General features: G+C 44.6%; 1 long non-coding RNA gene across 1 annotated transcript in view; it reads right to left on the bottom strand.

Moving 5' to 3' along the window:
• The window catches only part of LOC102902450, a 127,869-nt gene that overhangs the window by 57,070 nt on the left and 45,952 nt on the right, over window positions 1–24,847 (bottom strand). Inside the window, exons 6-8 of the long non-coding RNA XR_006584262.1 lie at window positions 20,161–20,247; window positions 12,186–12,279; window positions 9,011–9,106 (exon numbers count right to left, since the gene is read on the bottom strand). This is a non-coding gene — a long non-coding RNA (uncharacterized LOC102902450). The remainder of the gene's footprint in view (window positions 1–9,010; window positions 9,107–12,185; window positions 12,280–20,160; window positions 20,248–24,847) is intronic.

Below are 24,847 nucleotides of genomic sequence, written 5' to 3' on the forward strand. Positions count from 1 at the left end.
AGAGCCAGGGATAGATTCCAGGAATCCTGACCTCTTCATCACTGTCCTCCACTCTGTCTACCAACCCTGCAAATTCCATACCCCAAGTCCTGGAGCTAGACACACATTTTCTTAAAAATGTCCCTATTTACTGCCTCCCTGGGAACTTCCACTTGTAGGCAAGATGGAGTAATAGGGATAGGGTTTATCTTATTACCTGAAACAACAACAACAACAACAACAACAACAACAACATCCAGACAAAGATATGAAACAATGGTTTTCAAGACAGTTCATGACAAGCAACAAAAGACAAAGACCCCCTGAGAACAAGACACAAGCAAGGCAGACCTTACAACTTCCCCAGCTTACTTCACTGAGAGAGATTCTAGGCTTCAGAACAGGGAGGGAGAACCCAAAGACAATCTGATGGACTCCCTGATTTGGGAAGTCAGAGCTGACAGTCCAAGGATAGCAAGACAGTGAGAGTTCATCAGACAGAGCACTTGAGAGAGAGAGAGCACTGCACAGAGAGAAATACAGAGATCTATAGAGGTTTCACCTCAAGTGTTGAGTGCATATGTGTGAGGAAACTACACGAGGCACAGGAAAGATCCATTAGTTCCCACCATTCACACAGCATCAAAAATAGTACCTGTTCTCCCCAAGAAACTTGAAGAAAAAAACGATTATAATTCACAGAGCATGGGTAGAACATTCAGAAGGGTCTTACCTCAATAATGGGTATTAATTAGCTCTAGACTAGAAGATGCTCTGGTCCTGCCTTAAAAACCTTCAGATCAAAACCCAAAAGGATCAACTGTTTACAAGTATCTTAACTGCATCCCAGAACAAAGCTCAAGAATATTTTACAAAACGCAAAAAATATCCAGCCCCCAACAAGGTAAAATTCAGTGTCCAGAACCCAGTCAAAGATCACCAGGCATGCAAAGAAGCAAGAGAATATGACCCACACTGAGGAGAAACATCAATCAGAACTGACACAGATATTAGAATTAGGAAACAAAGACATAAAACAGACACACAATTATATTCCTTATGTTTAAAAAGTTTAAATAAAGTCATGGAAGATACAAACAAAAGGCTCAAATTTTAAACTTCTAAAGGTGAAAACTGTGAGGTCTGAGATAAAAAATACATTGGGTTGAAGGCAGATTAAACCCTACAGAAAAATCTGTTAGTGAAGTTGAAGAACTAGAAATAGAAGCTATTTAAGGTGAAACACAGAAAAAATAACAGGCAATTTTAAAATGAGAAGATCATCAATAACCTGTGGGGCAACTTCGTTCAACCTTAAATATGTACAATTAGAGCCCATAAAGGAGGGAGAAGACAAAAATTATTTGAAGAAATAATGCCTGAAACTTTTTCCAAATTTGATGAAGACTGTAAACTCACAGATCTACGAAGCCCAATGAACCCCAAACACAAGAAAAATGAAGAAAACTGTATCAAGACACATCATAATCAAATTTTTCAAAACTAGTAATAAAAGAAAATATTAAAAGCAATCATAGGCAAAGGAAACATCCTATACAGAGGAACAAAGATGAAGTGAAAACAGATTTCTCATCAGAAGCAATGCAAACCAAAAGACACTGAAGTATCATCTTTAAAGTATAGAAAGCAAGCTGTCAACCTATAAGAATACGTAGTGAAAATATCTTTCAAAGGAGAAAGTAAAAGAAAATTTTTTTCAGACACACAGAATCTGAAAGAATTCATCACCAACAAAACAGCACTATAAGAAATGTTGTAGGCAATACTTTAGTCGGAAAGAAAATGAAACCAGATAGAAATAGAAATCTCCAAAATGAAATGAAAAATATGAGAAATGGCCACTACATGGGTAAATGTACAAGATTTCTAAATTATTGTTTAAATCTCTTTAAAAAAATAATTGACTTTAGGGGGTATAGAGTTTTAGCTTTATAAGATGAAATGAGTTATGGAGAAGGATGGTGATGGTTGCACAGCATTATGAATGTGTTTAATGCCACTGAACTATACACTTATAATGGTTAAGATGGCTAATTATAGGTTATATGTATTTTACTACAATAAGAACTAAATTTTACTACAATAAGAATTAAAAAATCATTGTTTAAACAAAAATAATAACAATGTATTGCGGTATTTATAAGTAAAATGTATGACAAAGTCAGCCTAAATGTCAGGAGAGAAGAAATGGAACTATATACTATTTTAAGAGTCCCATACTCTATCTAAAGTGCTACAATCTCACTTGAAGGTAATGCAATGTTGAAGATATATACTATAAACCCTAAAGCAGCCACTACAATACATACCAAAGTGTTAATAAGCCAACAAAAGAGACGAAATGGAGCCATGAAAAAATGCTGTCCATCCAAAAGATGATAGGTGTAAACCTACCCCACTCTGCATCAATAATTACATGAAATGTAAATGGCTCCCTGCCTCCCTGGGCCTGTTGAAATGACCATATGAAGAGCACTCATCTCTCATAGCTGGATTCAATCCTCAAAGCCATCTCTGAAATAGATCACAGTTATTGTCTCCTACCACAGATTAGGAAACTGAGACCTCCTCTGGGAAAGTAACTTGCTCAGGTCAACAGCAAGTTAGCAAATGAATCACCACCCTCCTTCTTCCCAAATCAAAGCTGCTTCAACCCAACCCTAAAACAGACTCCTCCCTTCAGAAACTCATTTATTCCTATCTACCCCCACCTCTTCTCTCTCTCTCTCTCTCCCTCAAAAGAAGAAATACAATTTGACATGAATTAATGATGAGCCTGCCTGGCCAATTACCAGGGCTAAGTGCCCTCCTGCTGGGAGCGGCTCCCACAAAGCACTAAGTGATGTGGGCCAAGCTGAGCCCCCCCTCCCCCAGCCAGTCCCAGCGCCCTCCTGGGTCCAGGCTTAGAGGAAGCAGCTTTCCAATTAGCTCTTGCCAGACAGACTGGCTTCTCTACACAGCAAATTGGGTTACAGAGCTCTCCTCCAGCTGGCCTCGTTGTCTGGTCCCACTCGCCCCAGCAGAGAGGAAGCTAATCAACTGTGAGGCCAAGCCTGCAGGTTTCAGGCATCCATGAAGGAAGGTCCATGCAGACCTCAGCCCTGTCCCACTAAGGTGGCATTCCATAGCCGAGTAGATTTCCCCTATAATGGACAGATAATGGCCTCAGAGCCCTGGAATCCAGGCTTCTGAGCTAAACAGAGCAAACAGTGCTCAAGGGAAAGAACCCCGGTGTCCTATACTTTCACCAATCTCATAGCCACTTCCAGGAATAATGTAGGAGGTTGCTGGGCTTTTTTCCTTCTTACTTTTCTAGCACGTCAACGATAGCCCAGATGTCACTTGAATTTGAAGGGAAACGTGAGGAAAGGGGAGACTGGGACCTCATGGCGATGTCTTAGACTCCGTGTTCCCTCTTTCTGGACCAGCCACGGGGCTCTGACGAGGGCCTGTCCTGCTGCTCAGCTGCTCCCTCTAGTGGGCATTGCCACATCACAGTGCTGAGCACCACTTCCCTCCACCGCCCCCACCCACCCACCCCACCCCCGCCAGAGCAAAAATACAGGCTCAGCACTTAACAGTTTAAGCAATAATTTCAGAGACACTGTCACACAAGTCCTCACAATCACTCTGTAAAGTAGCTGAGCAAGGGTTGTGGTTCCCATTTTAGAGATCAGGAAGCACGTTTGGACAGATGAGGAGAAAGCTCAGAGTCAGTGTGAAGCAGGGCTGGTCCTAAAGCCCAGGTCTCTCTCCAAACCAGGGCTGTACTGGGAATGCTCTCAGCTGCCTTTCACTGACAGTGTGTTTTACTTACCCTGCAGGCCTGAGGGTTGGGTGTGCCCTCTTATAGACTGTAACCCTCACCCTTACACAATATGCACATTGCACTTAGACTGAGCAACAGGGAAGGGTCCTAGCACCACATACCCCCTAACCATCATACCAGCTAGCCAGCCAACACATACTTGTGAGCATCTAGCATGATCCAGGTGATAGGGACTCCAGAGTGAATTAGACCAACTCCCTGTCCTCAGGGACCCCACAGGCCTATTGAGAAAATAAACAGGTAATGGCAATGTTGTACGAACAGTGCAACGATGGGGGTGGCACAGAGCCTGGGAGGTATACAGGACAGGCTCTTGGCCCAGAGGAGAGGTGACACCTGACCTAACCAGAAGAGCCAGTAGGAATCCACTGGCAAAGATGGAGGACTGAGCAGGTAGAAAATATTCCAGGCAGAAGAAATTGTTTTTATTTTTTTTTAATTTTTTTTAATCTTTATTTATTTTTGGGACAGAGAGAGACAGAGCATGAATGGGGGAGGGGCAGAGAGAGACGGAGACACAGAATCAGAAACAGGCTCCAGGCTCCGAGCCATCAGCCCAGAGCCCGACGCGGGGCTCGAACTCACAGACCGCGAGATCGGGACCTGGCTGAAGTCGGACGCTCAACCGACTGCGCCACCCAGGCACCCTGAAGAAATTGTTTTTAAAAAGAGAAGTCACAGGATGTCTTCAGAAAACTTTTCAGTCTGGCTGTAGCCTAGAGCATGAGGGTGCAGAGAGGCATGGCATGGGACTGAGATGCAGCAGGGTCAGACCATGAGACTCCCTGCATGTCCAGCTGCACAGGTCAAGGCTTTGTCAGAGTCAGCTCCCTATGAAGTGGTGGCTGCAATCCCATAGCTAGGTAGGTTTATGGCCAAATGTTCTTATACCCATCAGGGAGCTGAGCAGAGACAGGGCCTCTGGGGAGTGAGCAGCTGGTGATGCTGAAAAGCGTCTGCCAGGAGAATTCAGCTGCGAACACTTCCCATTCCCAAGAGGTCAAGAGGCCCTGTTGTTCCTCCCTAGTGGAGGCCCTGAGATCACACTGTCATCCATAATTCAGTCAACAAACACTCACTGGGCCTCCTGTCTGTGCCAGGCTCTGAGCTAAGCTCCAGGGGCACAGAAATAAAAAGACATGGTTCTTGCCCTTGAGAGAGATGTACAGTCCTGGGGGAAAGGGAGCCAGAGGGGAACAGACTGGGAATTTATCACAGTGTAGTGAGATGGAAGATGGGTACAGAGGAGGAACAGCAAATCTTATATGGGAGCCAAAGGGGTGAGGGGATTTGAGCTAGGCTTTAGAGTACAGGTAGGCATTTGCCATGCAGGAAAAGGAATTGTAGGAACCAGGAATGGTACATAAAGCATAAAGTCATGAAGGCACATTGAGGAACAGGGAGAAGCAGACGGTGGCTGTGTGATGAGCTGCCTGGTCAGACCATGGGAAACTAGACTTGCCAAGCCAAAAAGCTGGGATGCTCGCCTAGTCAGGTTTCAGTTTTATAAAGGTGACTCTGGCAGAGACCAAGTGGCTGAAGCAGAGGGCTAGAGTGGAAGGATTGGATCCAAAAGGCAGTACTGAGGCAGAATTGACAGGGCCAGGGGCCAGACGGACTGACTGTCTATAGGAGGAAACATTCATTTGTATTTTGCTCTTTTAATTGCCAAGTTCTGCTAAGCAAACCTCTTCTGCAGCGCACATGTGAATATTCGATAAGCTAGGGTAAGTGAAAATCCCTAGTACGCACACCCCCACCCCCACCCCCAGTAAACATGAAGTCAACACTCAGTGAGGATCTACTGTAGCTGACTCCCTCTACATGATTCAAGGAGTGAGTAGATGAATGAGTAATAAGCAAACAAATGGATGAAGGAATTGGTGACCTGTGGACCCCCAGCAGGCAGCATCAGAGCCACACAAGTCTCTATGCCAAAAGTCCTGGGGAGATGCTATCCAGGAAACTAGCTTGGTAGTATGTGTTGCTTAGGGAGGCTGGGGGTGGGGGTGGGGTGTGTGGTGGTGGTAGAAGCACGGGGAGTAAATTTCAGAGTTTGCCTTGGGGCTTGGGGTTCCAGTTGACCCTCTCTAGCCTTCATTCTTTTGGCTTGTATCAGGCAATGGAGGGTTGACAGGTCTACACCTGACCTAAGGAGACTCCATCTCTGGAATACAGGTTTGGATGTAGCTGTCCCACCCTCACTGTGGCAAACCTCAATAAGTCAGAAGATAACCTGTGAGAAATGGAAGAAACCTCAGGGGAGTAATTGACATCACTTAGTCCTATGATGCATAGGCACTGTGCAAGGTACATTATACCTACTATCTCATTAAATATAGCAGTCCTGAAAAGAAGGGAGTCTTATTGACATTTTACTGATTAGGAAACTGAGGCATGGAAAGGCCTAACCTTTCTTAGGCCATCAAATAATATCCTGGACCAAGTCCACCAACTTATCCATAATTAAAGCATTAGGGCATCTGGGTGGCTCAGTCTGTTAAGAGTCTAACTTTGGCTCAGGTCATGATCTCACAGTTCATGGGTTTGAGCCCCGCATCGGGCCCTCTGCTTATGGCACAGAGCCCGCTTTGGATCCTCTGTCCCCCTCCCCCACTCGTGTGCATGCTCTCTCTCTCAAAAATAAACATTTAAAAAAACAATATAAGATTAAATAGCATTATAGAAGTTGGAAAAACAGAGAAAAAGTGCTTACAATTTTATCATCCTAACATAGCAGCTGTTCTTTCACATAGCTCCGATATACTTGGTACATACTTGAGGTTTTATTATTCGTGAAATTTTGTCTTACTTTTTTCCTTATTTAACACTGTAACATAAGTATTTTTCCAGACTACTATGTCACCTTCAGAACCACTATTTTTGATGGCTTCAGACTGTCAAATCAGGTGTAAACACCAGATTTTATTTAACCATTTCCCATAGTTGGGTACTTAAATTGCTTCCAATCATTTGATATTATAATCAATCTTTTCTTTTATTAGAATTGCCTTTTTGTAGCAGTATTATTTCCTTAGGGCAGATTCCCAGAAACAGAAATACCAAGTCAGAGGGTTTGAACATTTTTAAGGCTTTTGATATCTGCTGCAGATAACTTTCTCATGGGATCTTTCTACTTCATTCCCCATATCTGGATGCCTTCTTTAACTCTCTTTCAAGCCCCCTTTCCCTAACACAGCACCTCCCTCACCCTCAGTCCCTCCTTATCTGTGAGGTGGAGCTAATGACCCTCCCCTACTAACCTCATGAGCTGTAGATAAAATGATTTGGAGACCCTCGTAAAGAATAGCAGGTTATACAGCATAGTGATCATATAGCACAACTTTTGGCACCAGACTACATAGCTCTGAAGCCCATATCTGCCGCTCCGAAGCTGTGTGACCTTGGGCAAGTTAATTAACCTCTCTGTACTTCAGTGTCCTCATCTGCAAAGCAAGAGTGATGAAAATAATAGCAACCCCTTTGGGTTGTAGATGAAGCTTTAAGGAGTTATTTTGTGCAGAAAGCACAGTGAAAGCCATGGTTGTAATAAGGTGATGTATGATGTGGGAGGCAGCCATAGCAGAAAAGGCTTCAGCATTCCTTGCTATAGGGGCTGCCCAGAGGGCAGGGGCCAGTAGCCAGGTGTCTGACAAAAGTACTTTCTGTGGTAACAACTCATCTAGCTCCATGGCAGTGACCATTACTCCCTCCCTGAAGCCTGCATAGTGCAAGTCTGGGTCTCTCTTACTCCCCCCTCCACTCCACCCTCTGGCTGCTGTGGCCTGATCTTATCCCTTTTTCATCAGGCTGCCTAACTGACCGGAAAATGCAAACGCATCCCTAAACGCGTGCAACTGCCCCCTCCCTCAGCCCTCTCCCCCTTCCGGGAAACCAGCCCCAGCGCCAGCCTGACGAGCAGCACTTAATTCTTTATTGAAAACCATTAACTGGAGTTCAGTTCTCTGAGCCCCAGTTTCAAATTACCCACAGGAAACACCAGGCCGAGAGAGTGGCTTTCAAGGGCAGAGCCATCTCCTCTAAGAGACTGGCTCCAAGACCCTGACTGTGGGGACTCTTTTGAGAGACAATGACAACAACCACAACAGCAACAACAGCCATCAGTTTAATTCCTAGAAGCACAAGAACTGATGAAGCACCCTGCTCTTCTTCCTCTTCCTCTCCCTCTTCAGTAATAGCCCAGCGCAGTAGGCCTGGAAAGAAATATTATTGCCCCATGATGGATGAGAAAGCTGACAGCCATGGGATCGCAGGCAAGCAGGGTTGAACTGAGAACTTCAGATCTCCCCAACTGAGCCCTATCACCCTCCAGTCAACACCTCATGGGCTACCCACAGTAGGGAGACAGGTGAAGAAGATGGGACTGAGCCCTTGATGAGCTAAAGTCCTGATTGGGAGGGGAGACATGAAAAATGCCTAAACTAGAGCCTCAGAGACCCTAGTGCTACCTCTGGGCCTGCCACTAACTACCTGGCACATTGTGCGGTTAGTTATTATTCTGGGAATATGGACAGGAGTGAGGAAACTGAAGATTTGAAAATGTGTCTTCAGGGGCGTCTGGGTGGCGCAGTCGGTTAAGCGTCCGGCTTCAGCCAGGTCACGATCTCGCGGTCCGTGAGTTCGAGCCCCGCGTCGGGCTCTGGGCTGATGGCTCAGAGCCTGGAGCCTGTTTCTGATTCTGTGTCTCCCTCTCTCTCTGCCCCTCCCCCGTTCATGCTCTGTCTCTCTCTGTCCCAAAAATAAATAAACGTTGAAAAAAAATTAAAAAAAAAAAATGTGTCTTCAGTCTTCTTTATCAAGATTTCTAACCAACCAGAAACTTCATTCATTCATTCATTCATTCATTCATTCATTCATTCATTCTGAATTGTTTACTGTCACCTATGTGCCTAGGCACTGAGCAAAGTAATTTGCAAATAGTACTCCCTGACTCCTCCAAACAGTCTTTGGAGGTAGGTAATATCACCATCCTCACTGCCCAATGAGGAAAGTGAGGCTCGTGGAGGAAAATGAGACTCATTCATGATTGTACATCAGTGGTAAGATCTGAACCCAAGTCAACCTGACTCCCTGATTCTTGCTGCTTTTTTGTTACTATTACAGTTACAGTTCTACAAAAAGTACACTATGGCCCCACAAGAGCACAGAGAGAATAAAGACCTGTGTGGGTCTCCAGGAAGGTTTTCCAGAAGTGGTGGCATCTGAGTTGAAGGATCAGTAAGACTTGGCCAAATGGGAAAGGCAGGGAAGAAGGTTCTGCAAAGGCACAAGAGCACAGGTCAGGGCTAGTAACCATCCAAGGATATGGCACATTAAGACAAGTCAGGAATTGCTAAGCCATTGGAACTGAGCACAGAGGGTACAAAGGAACAATGCCCTCTGGGAATGCACAGTCCAGGAGAGAGACAGAAATGTATAAAATGACTTGGTATTTGAGGCAAACTGGGTAATTTTTATCTAAGAACAAAGAGCTATCTGCTTCTGTGTCTCACCTCCTGCTCACAGTAGCCCAAGAAGCCACTGAACAAGAGGGCCTGGGGCTGGGGGGCAGTTAAGAAGTTTTGACTTCAGAGACCAGGAGCCTGCTTCCCAGAGGTTGTGCAACTTACCACCTCTCTGAACCTCAGAAGGGGAACTTCTCTACAAAGCAGTCACCAATACCTGCTTCCCAGCACTGCATGTTACTATACCTGATCCTAGTTAGAAAATAATAAAAAGATTGGATTTTATTCTAACTTACCTAATTATACAAATGTAGATGCTGAGGCTCAGAGGCATTAATAACTTGCCTATGGACACACCAGAAAATGCTTGATCTGAAATTTGATCTCATATCTGGTAGATTCCTCTGCCTACTGTCACTTCCACCCACAGATCCTAGTTTAGCCCTCTGGTGCCCAATGTAATAAGCCTGCTCCTCTGCCCACAATGCCCCTTTGGATGGATGAAGACAACAGCTGTGTCCCAAAATCTCTACTTCCCAGCCAAAAACTCCCAGATTTTCACAATATGATTTCAGCCCTCAACAGGGTTTAGCTGTCCTTGAGAAAGAAACAGGGAAGAATAAACAATAGAAGGAGCTCCTTAGTGCCCTGACCAGATGTGAAACATCCCCTGCCTCAGGACCAGCAGCCAGAATCGCACAAACTCCTCATGGAAAACAATAGTAACAGCCTGTTTGTTTTCCCCAGTCCATAAACTGTCACAGCCAAGCTGGACACCAGCTTTGAAACCCAAGGGACCTGTCTCCACCTAAACCTTGTCTCTTCTCTGCCCCAGATGGTCCTTATTTGAGCTGGATCCATTTTTTTGGCCACCTTGCTGAATGCGGTACACACTCATTCCAGAAAATGCTGACCTCTGCTCCAGGCCGCCTTGTCGGCAGTTTCCCAGACATGGCTCGACTGTTTATTTATTTATTTTTGTGTTAGCAAAGAGAAGAAAATCACATCGGCCTAAAATGAATACTAATGAAATGCCTTCGTTAGCTTCCTTTGTGATGAGAATGAAAAATCGGATTTCCGCAGAATTGCAGGCCATATATTTCTTTCCCCCAACCGTTTTTTTTTTTTTTTTTTGCCCTTTCCTCTGATAGGAAGATTACGGACAGCCAAGAAGGAGAGTAAAGTCATTTCATAAAAAATATCTGCATTTTTAAGGGCGCCTTTGTTGCAGAGGGACGTGGCAGTGCAATTTCTCCAAACCCACTTTTCCCAGCCTGTAAAGCAAATGTACCTATTTGTCCTCTGCTGCAACAATGCCAGCTGCATTCAATCAACTGAGAAGCTGCAAGCCATAAACCTTCTTCCCCAGCTAGGGGGGTGAGGTGGGGGGAGGGAGCAAGCAAGAGAGGAGGCATGCCATAAAAATTCATCAGAATAATGTAGGGATGAGACGCGCTCCGATCGCCGGCAAGCAATCAACCAATCACTCATTCTGTGGCATTTACAGCACGTCTCATTCCCCTGTTCCTTAAGGACAATTGATTTTTCCTGATTCCATTAGCATAACGGCGTGGAAAATGTCTGCAGTGCAATATTTCTGGAAAGTTCCAACAAGTAGGCTGGGCACTGGAGTGTGACCATCTCCATAAAGCTTCCTCAGGCTCTGCGGCAGACATCACCACAGCCGCAGCAAAGTGCCCAGAGAGAATGATACAGCCTCCAAAACTTGGGGGCCAAGGGCACCTGAGGGGTGTCAGAGCAGGTAATTGGCACCAATATGAAACCCCTCAATTTCTCATTCCTGGACAAAGAAGCACTCTTTTCTGCAAGACGGGGTACTATGGGATGGTAAGGAACAAGCAAAATGCACCCAGCCCAGGAGGGGCTGAGTCACAGATCCTATGTCTACTTGCGGCCTTCCAAGTCTTCTGGATTTAGGAACTGAGAAAACAATACTTAATATAATTATTCCTTTGTGTGTGAACAGGAGGCTGCAGTAGTGGGTGCCCAGAAGCCGTTATTCTACTCCTCTGTCAGCTGGGTCCCCACCAAAACAGCATGTGCATGAAGAGGGAATGTGAGGAGTTTGGGGACATGCAGATCTGAATTCAAATTCTGACTCTCCCTTTTATTTTGTGTGTGGCCATAGGCCACAGTTAATTGGCATCTCTGATCCTCTCCCATAAAGTTTCTTTTTATGGAAACTGGGGACCTCATTACTTCACAAGTTGTTGGGAGAATTAAATGAGAATATGTGAAAAGCACCTAGCACGGTGCTGATGCATAGTGACTGTTCAGCAAATCAAATTCTCCTTCCTCTCTCTATCCCCAAATTTCAATTCCCTCCTTTCCACCAGCAACACAGTTCTCTCACAGTGTCAGCTTCAGCTGGCAAGGTGGTAAATCTTTCAGTGCCAAAAGGAAACATGTAAAACCCAGGATATTTCCATCTACTGTTGCAAGTGAGATGAAAACCTGGCTGTGCCTTTTAGAATGAGCTTGGGGGGACTCCTTCCTCTTGCTCAGTCTCCTGAGTCAGCCCCTGCCTCTCTCTCACCCCCTCCTTTATTCGCACAATGCACCAGAGGGACCTTTCTAAAACACACATGTGACGTTTTCAAGCCCCTGCTTAAAACCACCCAGTAACTCCTCACTGCCATCTGGTCTCTCCAAGATTCAGCTCAGGCTGGGCCTCCTCCAGGAACCCTTCTTTGATCCCACAACCTTTGTGCATATCTCACACTCTGTTGTGATTATCTGTGTCCACGTTTTCTCCATCCTAGATGGTAGGTTCCCTAAGGTCAGTTTTCCAGTTCTGAGTCTCTGGCACCTCTCACAGCACCTGATACTTAATAGATGTTTGGTTTATGTTGTTGAGAAAACCAACTTACAAAGGCAGTGCTGATCTCTTTGGCTAAGACTCTAAGCTTATTTCAGAATTTGTAGGCTGCTTCGGTGCTGGCCATGGTCCTGAATCCTTCAGTACTGAGGAGAGAAGGAAGAAGTAATAAAGAAACCCTGAGTATGGTGAAAACAATACACATTCATTCAGATAACCTCTAAACAAACAGTGTTTGCAGAGCATAAGGAAGGCAGGGATTCTGGGGGAATTAAGTTCCAGTCCTGGCTGTTCTGTGAATACTCTGCTCAAGACACAAAACCTTGCTGGGTCTCCATTTTTCTCATCTGTCAAATGTGAATTTGACCTTCCTGTGTCACAAGATTGTTCTAAGGATTACAAAGATGATGTCTGTGAATCTATTTGTAACCTTTCTCTTGTTAAATAATGTTTATTTATTTTTATTTTGAGATAAAGAGAGACAGAAAGAGTATGAGTGAGGGAGGAGCAGAGAGAGAGGGGAGAGAGAGAATCCCAAGCAGGCTCCATGCTGTCAGCACAGAGTCCAACGCAGGGCTTGATCTCACAAACCTGAGATGACGACCTGAGCTGAAATCAAGAGTCAGATGCTCAATGGACTGAGCAACTCAGGAGCCTCACTTTGTGACCTTTCTTAAAGTGCCTTCCATGAAAGAACTCTGAAGTTCCTTCCAGCTCATTCAGTGCCCAGTGATTGAGAGTTACCTACATTGACCATCTCCACTTCTTTACCTCCAATTTAAATTTAGCCCACTCCTGTGTGGCTTTTGGACCTATGACTCTGACAAAACAGCCCTCAGTAATGACCTTATGCTGCTAAATCTATTGATATTTTTCAGTCCTTACTATACCTGCTCTCCTAGAACCATGCCTCTTGTTTTTGAGCACTTATCTTAGGCTGTAATTATACATTCATTTGTTGACCATTTTATTAAGGCTCACTCTCCAACTAGACTGTAAACTCCATGAGGATATAAACTGCATCTATTTTTGCTTAACACTGCATCCCTGGGTCCTGACATGATGTTTACAGGGAGCAGCCTCCCCAGTGAAATAGGAGGAAGGCAGGCAATGCTCAGAGCAGACATGGCCATTCCAGCACTGACAGACACCAATAGATGACCTGAAACCTCTCTGTAAGTCCCTGAGTCAACAACCTAATACCAGAGCTTCTCTGCCTGATGAGACCTGGAGCTCTGAGGAGGCCCCTCTTGAGAAACATTGAGGGTATTATGATGACTGTCATTGTGCCCAGCAGCATGAGTACAGAGGCATCAATACTTACTTACAGAGTTAAATATTGTGGGATAAGATCTGGGGGGATCATTGACCCCAGATACCTTGCTGTACAGAGAATGAAAATCAAGGTCAGAGAATAAATGTGATATGTCTAAGATCTCACAATGAGTCAATGTACTCCACAGTCCAGAAAGAGCAAGAGGCAGAAAGTGTGATCTCTCAGATCCCCTGGGCCCTCTGCTCTGGGCCACCACAACACCTAGGTTTTCCTCTACCATAACATATATCTCCATAGGCTTTCATTATCTGTTCACATATCTGCCTCCCCCTAGAGGATAAAGATGGTGTCTGGTTAATCTTTGTATTTTCAGGACCTAGTTCAATGCAAGATATATAGGAGTCACACTGGATGGTGAAAAGATTGGAAGAGTGGATGTTGAGGTATAAGAAGGGTGACTGGGAACCAGTACAGATCCCCACACAGCCTCAGAATCCCACCCATCTGAAGATCCCAGGAACAAGGGATGGTCAGTCTCAGGCCTGGATGTCCCCCAAATCCAGACTTGGGCTCCATGGTGAAATCTCTGACATAGATCTGCAACTGAGTTCCTGCTGAATTTCCCACCTGGCCATCCAAGAAAGCCAGAGTCATCCCATTATCTCCTGAGAATGACAGAACTTCAGAGTTTACGATTCATCTTTACAGGTAACACAAAGTACAAAATACTATCAGCATTTGAAATTGAAGTTATTTTATCCATTCCATAGGATACAGAAGCAGGGGCTTTGCAGTCAGAACCCCCAAGTATAAATTCCAACTTCTCCACTTACATCTGTACATCCAAGTCTATAATGTGGATTTATAAGTATATAGAAAATATTGACTTTGCCTTCAAGGAGCTTATAATCTAGTAATAGGAAAAAGACATGTCTACAAGAATTCTAATGCCAGGTATGATGTGACTAAAAATCTCTCAAAGAGATGATAGGGGAGGCTCACAGCCAGCTGAGAAGAAAGCTTTATGGAGAAAGCTTTCAAGACTCATCTGAGTCTTGAAAGATACATGGGATTTTTTTTTAATTTTTAAAGTTTATTTATTTTGAGAGAGAGAGAGCACAAGCTGGAGAGGGGCAGAGAGAAGGGGAGACAGAGTCCCAAGCAGTCTCCACACCATTAGCACAAAGCCAGATGCAGTGCTCAAACTCACATACTATGAGATCATGACCTGAACTGAGATCAAGAGTCAGATGCTGAACCAACTGCACCATGCAGATGCCCCATTTTTCATGGGATTTTAAGGCAAAGAAAGAGCATTCCAAGTGAAGGAGGAAGGAGGAAAGAATGGAGCATGCTCCTGGAATGGGAAGTAAGCATGTTTGACTGAAGGGTTTAGGTAATCTATGGAATATAAGCAGAAGCTGGAGCTATAAAAGGAAGTTAAGCCAAAGTAGAGACTTGAATGACATTCAAGAAGTTTAAAAAATTTGTGCAAGGACACATAAAGTCAGTGGGGGAATCTATGATTGGACTTCAATTCTCTTCTCCTTAACCACTTTGCCTTCATCGTCAACATGAGTAATGGCAGAGCAATTGGCATGGGCAGAGGAGTGTCCCATTATAAAAGTACATGAAAAATAAATAATCAGAATTAGTGTGACTGGCTGTGGGGCAGAGGCTCAGAGCCTCTGACAAATAAAAGTGTGAATTACAGGATGAAAGCAAGGAAGTATGTTCTTCCCCCACATCTCTACAAGTGGCATATTCTATTGCCCATCAAAACCACGCTTAGAATAGCTAACTCTTATGAATGAATATAAATCTTTGCCATGGGCACATAATGTTGATACATTTAGTGTCAATTAAACATCCAAATAGCAGGGCTTTTTTCTTCAAAAATATGTACCTCTGCTGAGACTTTTCATGGCAAAGGCAAAGGTAAATTTCAGGCCAGCTCACAAATTCTGAATTATCACAAATTGAAAATTTGTTAGTAGAAAGAAGGTAAGATTGAAGCCAGTTGATTGTTGAGATATTCAGCAGCTTTAGAATCTTCTATCCAAATGTTTTAGCATCTCCAAGGCTTTAACAAATTGATTTATTAGAATGGCACCATGGGCTCAGCCAGTCCCAGGTCCAAGGATCTGCTCAAACATTACCTGACTGTGTGACCCTGAGACCTTTGCTCCACCTATCCAATATTGTGGGCCTATCTAATATTGTGAGGACAAAATAAATTAGATAATAAAATACAAGAGTTTCACTGGGAGAAACTAAAGAATACCCAGAGTTCATATAGTTGGGACAGGAGCTCCAGCTCAGGAATTCAAAAGCAAAGTGGGGATGGGGGTGGGGCAGTGCTGGTCCCAGGCTCTCAGCTACTTTCTCTTCCCACCAGAATGGGGTGAGACTCAAGGTGTGGCTGAGGATGGGGATAGAGCCTGAGCATATCTAGCTTTGGAGGAGTCTGAATTAGGGGAAGAAGTTGAAAGTGTGGCAGAGTCTGATGCTCATTCTCTATGAAGGCACACACCTAGTCAAGGAAGAGCAGTACCCAACTTTTCTGCATCCTTCAAAACCCTGTTTAGATTACATTGGCTCTGAGATGCTCTCCATGACCTGTTCCCTAGATTTGATTAATCCCTCCCTCTGCCTTTCTGTTGTGACATCTTCCTCACCATATAAATCACTATCAGTTTACATGCCCATCTCTTCTTCCAGAGTGAGAGTTTTCCCTGGAGGCACAGACTCACATCTGAGGCATCCTTGGGTCTCCAGGGCCTGCTCAAGAGTTCCACTCAAGTACAACTCAGGAACTGTTTGCTGAACTGAAAGAGAGTACACATCCAAAAGGAACTTCAGGGACTTGAGAAGAGCAGTGATTTATATGTAGAAGAGATGCTTCTTGGAGGAGGAACATGAGGAAAAGAAAGCCTTGTTCAGGGGTTCAGAGAGAGGAAGAGGACAGACCCTGTCCCTGCTCTTTGAGGGAGGCAGAGGTCATTTCTAGGACTGAGCTGAGCCTCTTGCCTGTACCAAAGAATGTTCAAAGAATGTTCAGATGCCCTCACAGTCTCTAGGCTGAGCCTTTCATAATGAGGTCCATCAGCAATTATAGTGTTTTTCTAATGAAATTCAACTATTTAAAACCAACCTTAAGCTGATGAACACCTTTGGAACCTTACAGGAAAAATGCAGATGGAACACCCCACTTTTTGCAGACGGTCCTCAAATATTAAATTGAGACTACTGTCTGGGCAGAGTGTTCCTTATGGCCATCTGAGGGATCTTTCCTAAACCTGTCCATATCACAGCCAAAGTAAAAGTCAAACTAGCCCAGCAATACTCCTCTCCTCACACTTCACCAAACACAATTCATATCTCTGTGCCTTTGCAGATGCTGTTCCCTCTGCCAGGAATTCTCTCCTCATTTTCCCAACTCTACTTCACCTGCCTACTCAGCCCCAAACATAAGATCTGATACACATTAGAAACTACCTGAGTTTGGGTTTCCTCAGAAACAGATTCTAAAACAAGGATTAAACTGCAGGTAGTGTATTTGGAAAGTGGTTTCAGGAAACTCTAGAAGGGATATTGGGAAGTGAGCTAAGGAAAGGAAGGCACCAATAGAGGGTGTATTTTTAAGCAAGTTACCTCTACGAGTTGGTGGAACATAACTGCAGGAACCAGTGTAGAACTTCTGTCTCAGGATATCCCACCTGAGGGGTGAGAGAGCTGGGGTATGTATCCACCAGCTGCCATTACTTATTGGCTGAAAGCTGCTCTGTATGCTAACACCCTGGTACTTCTGGCCTGCCCGTTATGGTGAGAAATGGTAAATTCTGGGGGCATATGTGTGGGCACTGACAGCATCTGCTTCAGACACCTATAAATTTTGCTGAATGAATGACACACAAACAACTCAATAATGATAATAATAATTAACTAATATTTGTAATAAATAATAATTACTAATATTTTTGCTATATGTCAGACAGAGTATAAGTACTTTATACATACTTTTTCAGTCTCCCAACAACCCTGCAAGGTAAGTTACTAGTATGTCTATTTTACAGACAAGAAAATAGAGGCACAAAGAGCTAAGTAACTTGCCCAAGGTCATGCAGCTAATAAATGACAGAACCAGGAGTGAATCTTGACAGCCTGGCATGTAGGTGACCCATTCACTCTACCTACACACTCTGGAGATGCTCCACTTTGGAACCCTGGGGCTGCCATTTCATGGCAATGTAACCTTGGACAAGTTGCTAGTCTTCTAAGTCTTAATTTCCTGATCTGTGAAGTGGGGATCATGTCACATGATTCCTGCACACACAGCAGAAGTTAACATATCAGGGCTGGGCTAGACCTTGGTCTCCATTCGTACAAGGAACTATAAAGCCTCTCCCAGCTCTAATGCTCTGTAGTTTTAAAACTCAAACAACATCTGCCATCCTCCTGTGACAACCTCATTCAGGCACACAGTCCTTTAAGAACCTCATTTGTCTGTTCCATGAAAGTAGAAGTGAGCCCAGAGTAATAAGGTGGAGAGGAGCCCGTCTTTGTGCCTACCACTCCTCCCACTGAGCTAAGGATCTTGACATACTGGCTACAGGAAATTCCAACCCAGAGCCTGGGCTAGGGATCAGGTTCAAATCTCAGCCTTCACTGTGTGGCCTTTAGCAAGTCACTTCACTCATTCAAGTGTCAATTTCCTCATCTGTAATGTGGTGATCACAATTCCTACCCCAGAGGATTGTGATGAGTGTGATGGAAAGCCCCAGAACACAGTAGGTGCTCAAGGACAGGCAGCTACACATTCTTTGTTATGAAGAAGTATGCTATATATTTCCATTAGGGTAGAAAAAAATCTCAATGTTCACTTTAATTCTAAGCCCCGGAGGCCTTTAGCAGGGCTGACAACTTCGTCTGGAGTATGGTAAATATTTGTCTATTTCAGAGGCAGCATTTATCTTCTAAGGCGCTCGTGCCAGTCCCTGTGCTGACAAGCAACTTGTTTATTTATTACCCTAATAACAAATAGATTGTCAGGCCTGGAGGCTCCACATGCACATGGAGTTCGGGCCTGCTTCAAGCCCTAGCCGCCCAGGCCCTGGCCAGCTCTGTGGGGTCTGGGGAGCTGGGGGCGGGGGGAGGGCCACCAGATACCTGGCTCCTTCCATGTCCTGCCTTTTGTTTTTCTATTTGTTCTATCCAAAAACTCCCTTATAGAGCCTACACTGTGAAGCCTTGCCCTGGGCTGGCTCTGGGCTGCAGGGAAGAACCACATACAGCCATTGTCCTCAAAGGGCTTGAAGTCTAGAGAGAAGGAGATGATGATTATAAAAATATTAATAGTGATACTAGTAGTAGCAGCAAATACTCTGTACCAAGTGCTATGCAAAGTACTTTACATATACTAACTCATCTGATCTAACCAACAAGTGGATACTATTATTATCCCCATTTTACTGATGAGGAAACTGAGGTACAGAGAGGTTAAGGGACTTGCCCAAGATCACCTCTACAAAAATCATTGCAGTACAGAGCAGGAGTAGATACTAAAAATTTATATAATAACTATATAACAATAATACTTATACAATTTTGGTGATAACTGCATGGCCTCCCAGCTATTCCTCCCACGTGCCATGCACAGCCTACTTTAGGACCGCTTGCTGTTTCCTCTTCCTAGAACAGTCTTCCCCCAGATATCCACCTCACTCACCTCCTTCAAATCTTTGTTCAAATATAACCTCAGTGAGGCCCCCACATTTACAATTGCAGCTCTCCACTTCAACCCTCCCTAGCCACCCCCCATCCTTTGCTTAATTAGCCTCCAGAACACTTAACCACCACCTGTCCTGCTACATATTTTACTTTGGTTTATGTCCACCTCTCTCCACTAGAATGTACCTCCATGGTCAGAGGTTTTCTCACTTCCTGCTGCATTCATAGCATAAAGAACAGAGCCTGGCAGATAGGAAGTGATCAGTCTGTTGAATGAATGACTCATACCTGACAGTTTGAAGATATCATCCATGTGGCCTGCCCCTGAACTGCTAGCCTCCCTCAGGGTCCACTCTCTGGTTCTCCTTCATGGTGTCATTGGCACCTTCTCTTTAGGGAATTTTACCCCCTCCCATGGCTTCACATTCTTCCCTCCTCTGAGGACTCTAGGATCTTTATTTCTAGACCAAAGCCCACTCTTGAGCTCACCTGTGTAGGTAACAATCCAGGGCACATTGGCACCTGGGCCCCACCTGAGTCACCGTCCAAAATAGATAGATCGCACTACTTTATACCCAAATGTATCCCTTCTCCTGGCACCAGCCCCAAGTCATCCAAGCCAGGAGCCTGAGCCAGGGGCCAACTCCTCCTGCCTTCACCCCACAATCAGCAGTCTCAAGTCCTTAGAAGCATTTCTTGGCTGCCCCCTTCTCTTTCACCATGTTAATTTAAGCTATTATTGTATAAGAACTATGGCACAGCCTCCCTCCTGGCTGCCCCACCGCCAGTCCATTCCTAGGAAACCATGCTCTATGGTATGTCTAAAACACCAATACGTCCATGCAATTCCACTATTCCATATTCTTCAGTGACTCCCCATTGCCCAATGACTGAAGGCAAAGGTCATATCCTCTATTTACCTTCCCAGCCTCATCATTGACCCTGACTCTCCTCATTCTCCAAACACATCATACTATTTCACACTCCCAGTGCTAGTCTGTGCTTGGGAAGCTCTCTCTACCTGAAAGGTTTGTGCTCCTCTCCTCTGCATGAAAAACTCCTCACCCTTCACATTCCAACTTAGATGTCACCTCCTCCATGCAGGCTCCTGTGAAAGAAGAGGAGGGAGCATTGTGAGGACACAGATGCAAGAAAGGGTGAGGCCAGCTTGGGCAATAATGACTCTTGCAGGTTTGGGAATCCTCTGTTAGACCTGGGCTCCTGGAGCTCTTGCAGGTTGTGATGTTATGCTGACTTCAAGGGTGGGAGTCGGGGGGGGGGGGGGTTGCGATTGCCCATGGCTAAACCCTCACTGTGAGCTCAAACAGATACATGTAGCACCTGGGATCTCAAGGAGCTTGTGTCAAAAGGTGCCTGAGACTGTGGGGACTACAAACCACATGATACATTCCAGAGAAAAAGACCACCTCGTGTTCTCACCACAGAGATGAGGACCCCAGCTGTGATATTTGGAGATGGTTTGAGGTAGAGTGGTATGGTGGCTAAAATACCTCTATGCTAGAACTAGGCTGCCTAGCTGCTCTGCCACATTTTCCCTCCACAACTTCGGACAAATTACAAAAATATTCTTTGCCTCAGTTTCCCCATCTATAAAACAGGAACATTTATTGCAGCTGCCTCAAGGGATCACTGTGAGGATTAAATGGGTTATTATATATAAAGCACTTATACATGGTAAGCACAATTTAAGCTTTTTTAATGTTTATTTATTTTGAGAGAGAGAAGAGAGGAACAGGGAGGGAGAGAGGAGAGAGAATGCTAAGCAGTCTCTGCACTGTCAGCACAGAGCCCAATGCAGGGCTCCATGTCACAACCATGAGATCATGACCTGAGCTGAGATCAAGAGTCAGACACTTAACCAACTGAGCCACTCAGGCACCCCTAAGTTTTGATTATTGTTGTTTTCACACTGTGGTTTGACAGGACAAGACCAGCAATGACAGAGACAGAGCAACGACTGGGCATTGCTGCTCTAGGAGGGTAGTGGTCTGGAAGGGGTGACCCTGGGCTCAGGGAAAGACTCCTCTGTGCAGTCCTTCAGAACTCAGGTCCAGCTGGCCTTCTCTATTCTCCAAGTGGCCCTCCCTGACTCTGGGCCTCTCAAGGCCCCATCGCACACCCACCTCTATCATGACCCCATGCTGTCATTGTTTGTTTACATGCCTGTCTCCCCATCCAGGCTGTGAACTCCAAAAGGTCTACCCTGATGTAGCTCTAGAGGCCCAGTGCCTCACTTGGTGCCAGGCATGCAGTATGGGTTCCATAACTGAGCGGAACTATCAAGCCCTCCACAACCTTTGGTCCTGAAATCTCAAGCTGTTAATACCTGCCTCCATGTTAGTCCACCAGAGAAGGGCCACACTTTCCCATGCTCTCAGACCTGGGCATCTTGAAGGGAAGGCTTCTGTTACTTTCCAGAGAGCAGGGGCTCCCAAGCCACTGCTCAAGACTCTTCATAAAGTCAAGACCTTGGAGGAACCTGGGGTGTTCATCTGGTAGAGAAGAACGAAATGGGTCCCATTCCTCATGAAAGGTTTTTCATGGTGAAATTAGAAATGTAACAGCCAGGTTGACCAAGTGGGAGCCCTCAGCTATGCCCAGTATTAAGTCTTTACTTGCTGGACCACAGGAAGGCTAAGGGTCCTGGGGGAAAGGCCAGGATAGCTATTGCCAAATAGTACAAAAATATTTCCATATTTTGGCAATCAGCTGGGCTCAGTTTGACAAACAACCCAGCCATTACACCTAGACACACCATGCCTTGTCTTCCAGGAATCTAGTGCCCAGTGGGGAACTAAGAAGCCAAGCAAAGAGGTCAACATCAGTTACCACCCAATGAGACAAGAGCAAAGCATGCTAAGAGTCCCATGCAGAAGGATCTGAGCAGTTACGGGAAGGGAAAGTATTTTTTTTAGGGCTTGGAGTTTGGACCAGGCAGCTGAAGGGAGCTAGTAGTGCAGGCAGTGAGAACAAGGACCTGAAAATGTGTGGGGCCTGTTGAGGGATTGGGGCCAGCACGAATGTGGGAAATGATGCAGGAGGGACCAGGAGGCTTCGTTTTATTAATGTTTATTTATTTTGAGAGCGAGAGAGAGAGCATGAGCATGGGAGGGGTAGAGAAAGAGGGGCACAGAGGATCCAAAGTGGGCTCTGACAGCAGCCAGCCCAATACAGGGCTCAGACTCATGAACCATGAGATCATGACCTAGGTTGAAGTTGGATGATCAACCAACTGAGCCACCCAGGCAGTCCCTTAAAGTGTTTCTTAAACAGGCAAGTGATGGCAAGAAATCTAATTCTGGCTTCAGTGTAGATAGTGGGCTAAAGAGCCAATGGGGGAGGCAGTGAAGCCAAGTAGAGGCTGTAGCAGGCTTCAGGTCAGGGAAGATGATGGCTGGTCAGGGAGGTGAATGACAAGTGAGATGGAGTATGGAAGCCAGGGGATGTGAGTGGGCAGCACTATCTCAGAAGAACATCAGCCACGTAAGGCCAGACTTGGCCAACAGGAATATTTCAGCTTCTAGAACAAGGCAAACTTTAACCTTGAAGACATCTAAGAGTCAAGGGGAATGTGATAGGTGAGGAGTTTTATCTTCATGCATTTAGCCAACAAATAAGAAAATTACTGATGGGTCCTCACAGTACAGCTCCCAGACCGTTGCTATTTATTGGAGTCACCCATTGTGACCCCCCAGACCTTGCAAAAGAAAGTGAGAAGTAGTTCCAACTCACTGCAGAAGGTTCACTCACTATTTATCTTTCAACAAAGGATGTGGGCCAGAGTAATTCTTAGGGGCCCCTGGATCATCATTCAACCCATCAGAGAAGAGCTGAAAAGTGTAGAATCCAAAGGCTGTTATTTGAGGCTGAGCTGTTGAAAGATCTCTGGGCCAGGAGTCCTGCTGCCACCACTAACTGGCCGTGTGACCTTGGGAAAGTAAATCGCCTGCCCCCTAGACTGTTTCCTCACCTTTAAAGGAGGACTGTTCTGCACCTCACCTGAGGATAGCTCTTCTGTTCTCAACCCACCTTCTGTTCTGTGGTATTAAGCCAGCTATCCAACCCCTCAGCTGTCACACAAGAGCAACCATTAATTACGTACCTACTGTGTTCCAGACTCTCTAAAAGACAACACACACACGCTCGCGCACACACACACACACACACCTACCTAAAATGCAGACAGACTGTAGTATCACCACTTTAGAAATAAGAAAATAAGACTCAGTCTCATTCAAGATCAAGGGCAAATCTGGGATTTACACATGAGTATTTCAAATGCTAACATGCACAAGTTTTCTGCAAGGTGATATAGGCTCCTGAGTGCAAGAATGCAAGTGGGACTCAATATTCCTTGTCACAGTCAGCAAAGTGGAGGGCCTTCCATTTCCTCAGTGCTTGCTCTCCCTCTCTAAAATATACACAAACCACCTGAAATGACACACTAACCATATGCCTTCCCATTCTTTAAAATGAGTCCTTCCTTCATCACATCAATAAAAGAAAGGACAAGAACCATATGATCCTCTCAATAGTTGCAGAGAAAGCATTTGACAAAATACAGCATCCTTTCTTGATAAAAAAAAAAACCCTCAAGAAAGTAGGGATAGAAGGAGCATACCTCGAGATCATAAAAGCCATATATAAAAGCCATGATATGAGCCAACACTAATATCATCCTCAATGGGGAAAAACTGAGAGTGTTCCCCCTAAGGTTAGGAAGAAGACAAGGATGTCCACTCTCACCACTGTTATTCAACATAATATTGGAGGGCTTAGCCTCTGCAATCAGACAACACAAAGAAATAAAAGGCATCCCAATCAGCCAGAAGGAGGTCAACCTTTCACTCTTCCCAGATATGATCCTCTATATGGAAAACCCAAAGATTCCACCAAAAAACTGCTAGAACTGATCCATGAATTCAGCAAAGTTTCAGGATATAAAATCAATGCACAGAAATTGGTTGCATTCCTATACACCAACAATGAAGCAACAGAAAGAGAAATCAAGGAATCGATCCCATTTATAATTGCACCAAAACCCATAAAATACCTAGGAATAAATCTAACCAAAGAGGTGAAAAATCTATACACTGAAAACTATAGGAATCTTATGAAAGACATTAAAGATGACACAAAAAAAATGGAAGAATATTTTATGTTCCTGGATTGGAAGAACAAATATTGTTAAAATGTCGATACTACCCAAAGCAATCTACATATTCAATGCAATCCCTATCAAAATAACACCAGCATTCTTCACAGAGCTAAAACAAATAATCCTAAAGTTTGTATGGAACCAGAAAAGACCCCGAATAGCCAAAGCAATCTTGAAAAAGAAAACCAAAGCAGGAGGCATCACAATCCCAGATTTCAAGCTATACTACAAAGCTGTAATCATCAAGACAGTATGGTGCTGGCACAAGAACAGACACTCAGATCAATGGAACAGATAGAGAACCCAGAAATGGACCCACAAACGTATGGCCAACTAATCTTTGACAAAGCAAGAAAGAATATCCAATGGAATAAAGACAGTTTCTTCAGCAAGTGGTGCTGGGAAAACTAGACAGCAACATGCAGAAAGATGAACCTGGACCACTTTCTTATACTATACACAAAAATAAACTCAAAATGGATGAAAGACCTAAATGTAAGACAGGAAGCCATTAAAATCCTTGAGGAGA

Source organism: Felis catus, chromosome C1 (genome assembly GCF_018350175.1).
Source record: "Felis catus isolate Fca126 chromosome C1, F.catus_Fca126_mat1.0, whole genome shotgun sequence".
In the NCBI taxonomy this organism is placed as follows: domain Eukaryota; kingdom Metazoa; phylum Chordata; class Mammalia; order Carnivora; family Felidae; genus Felis; species Felis catus.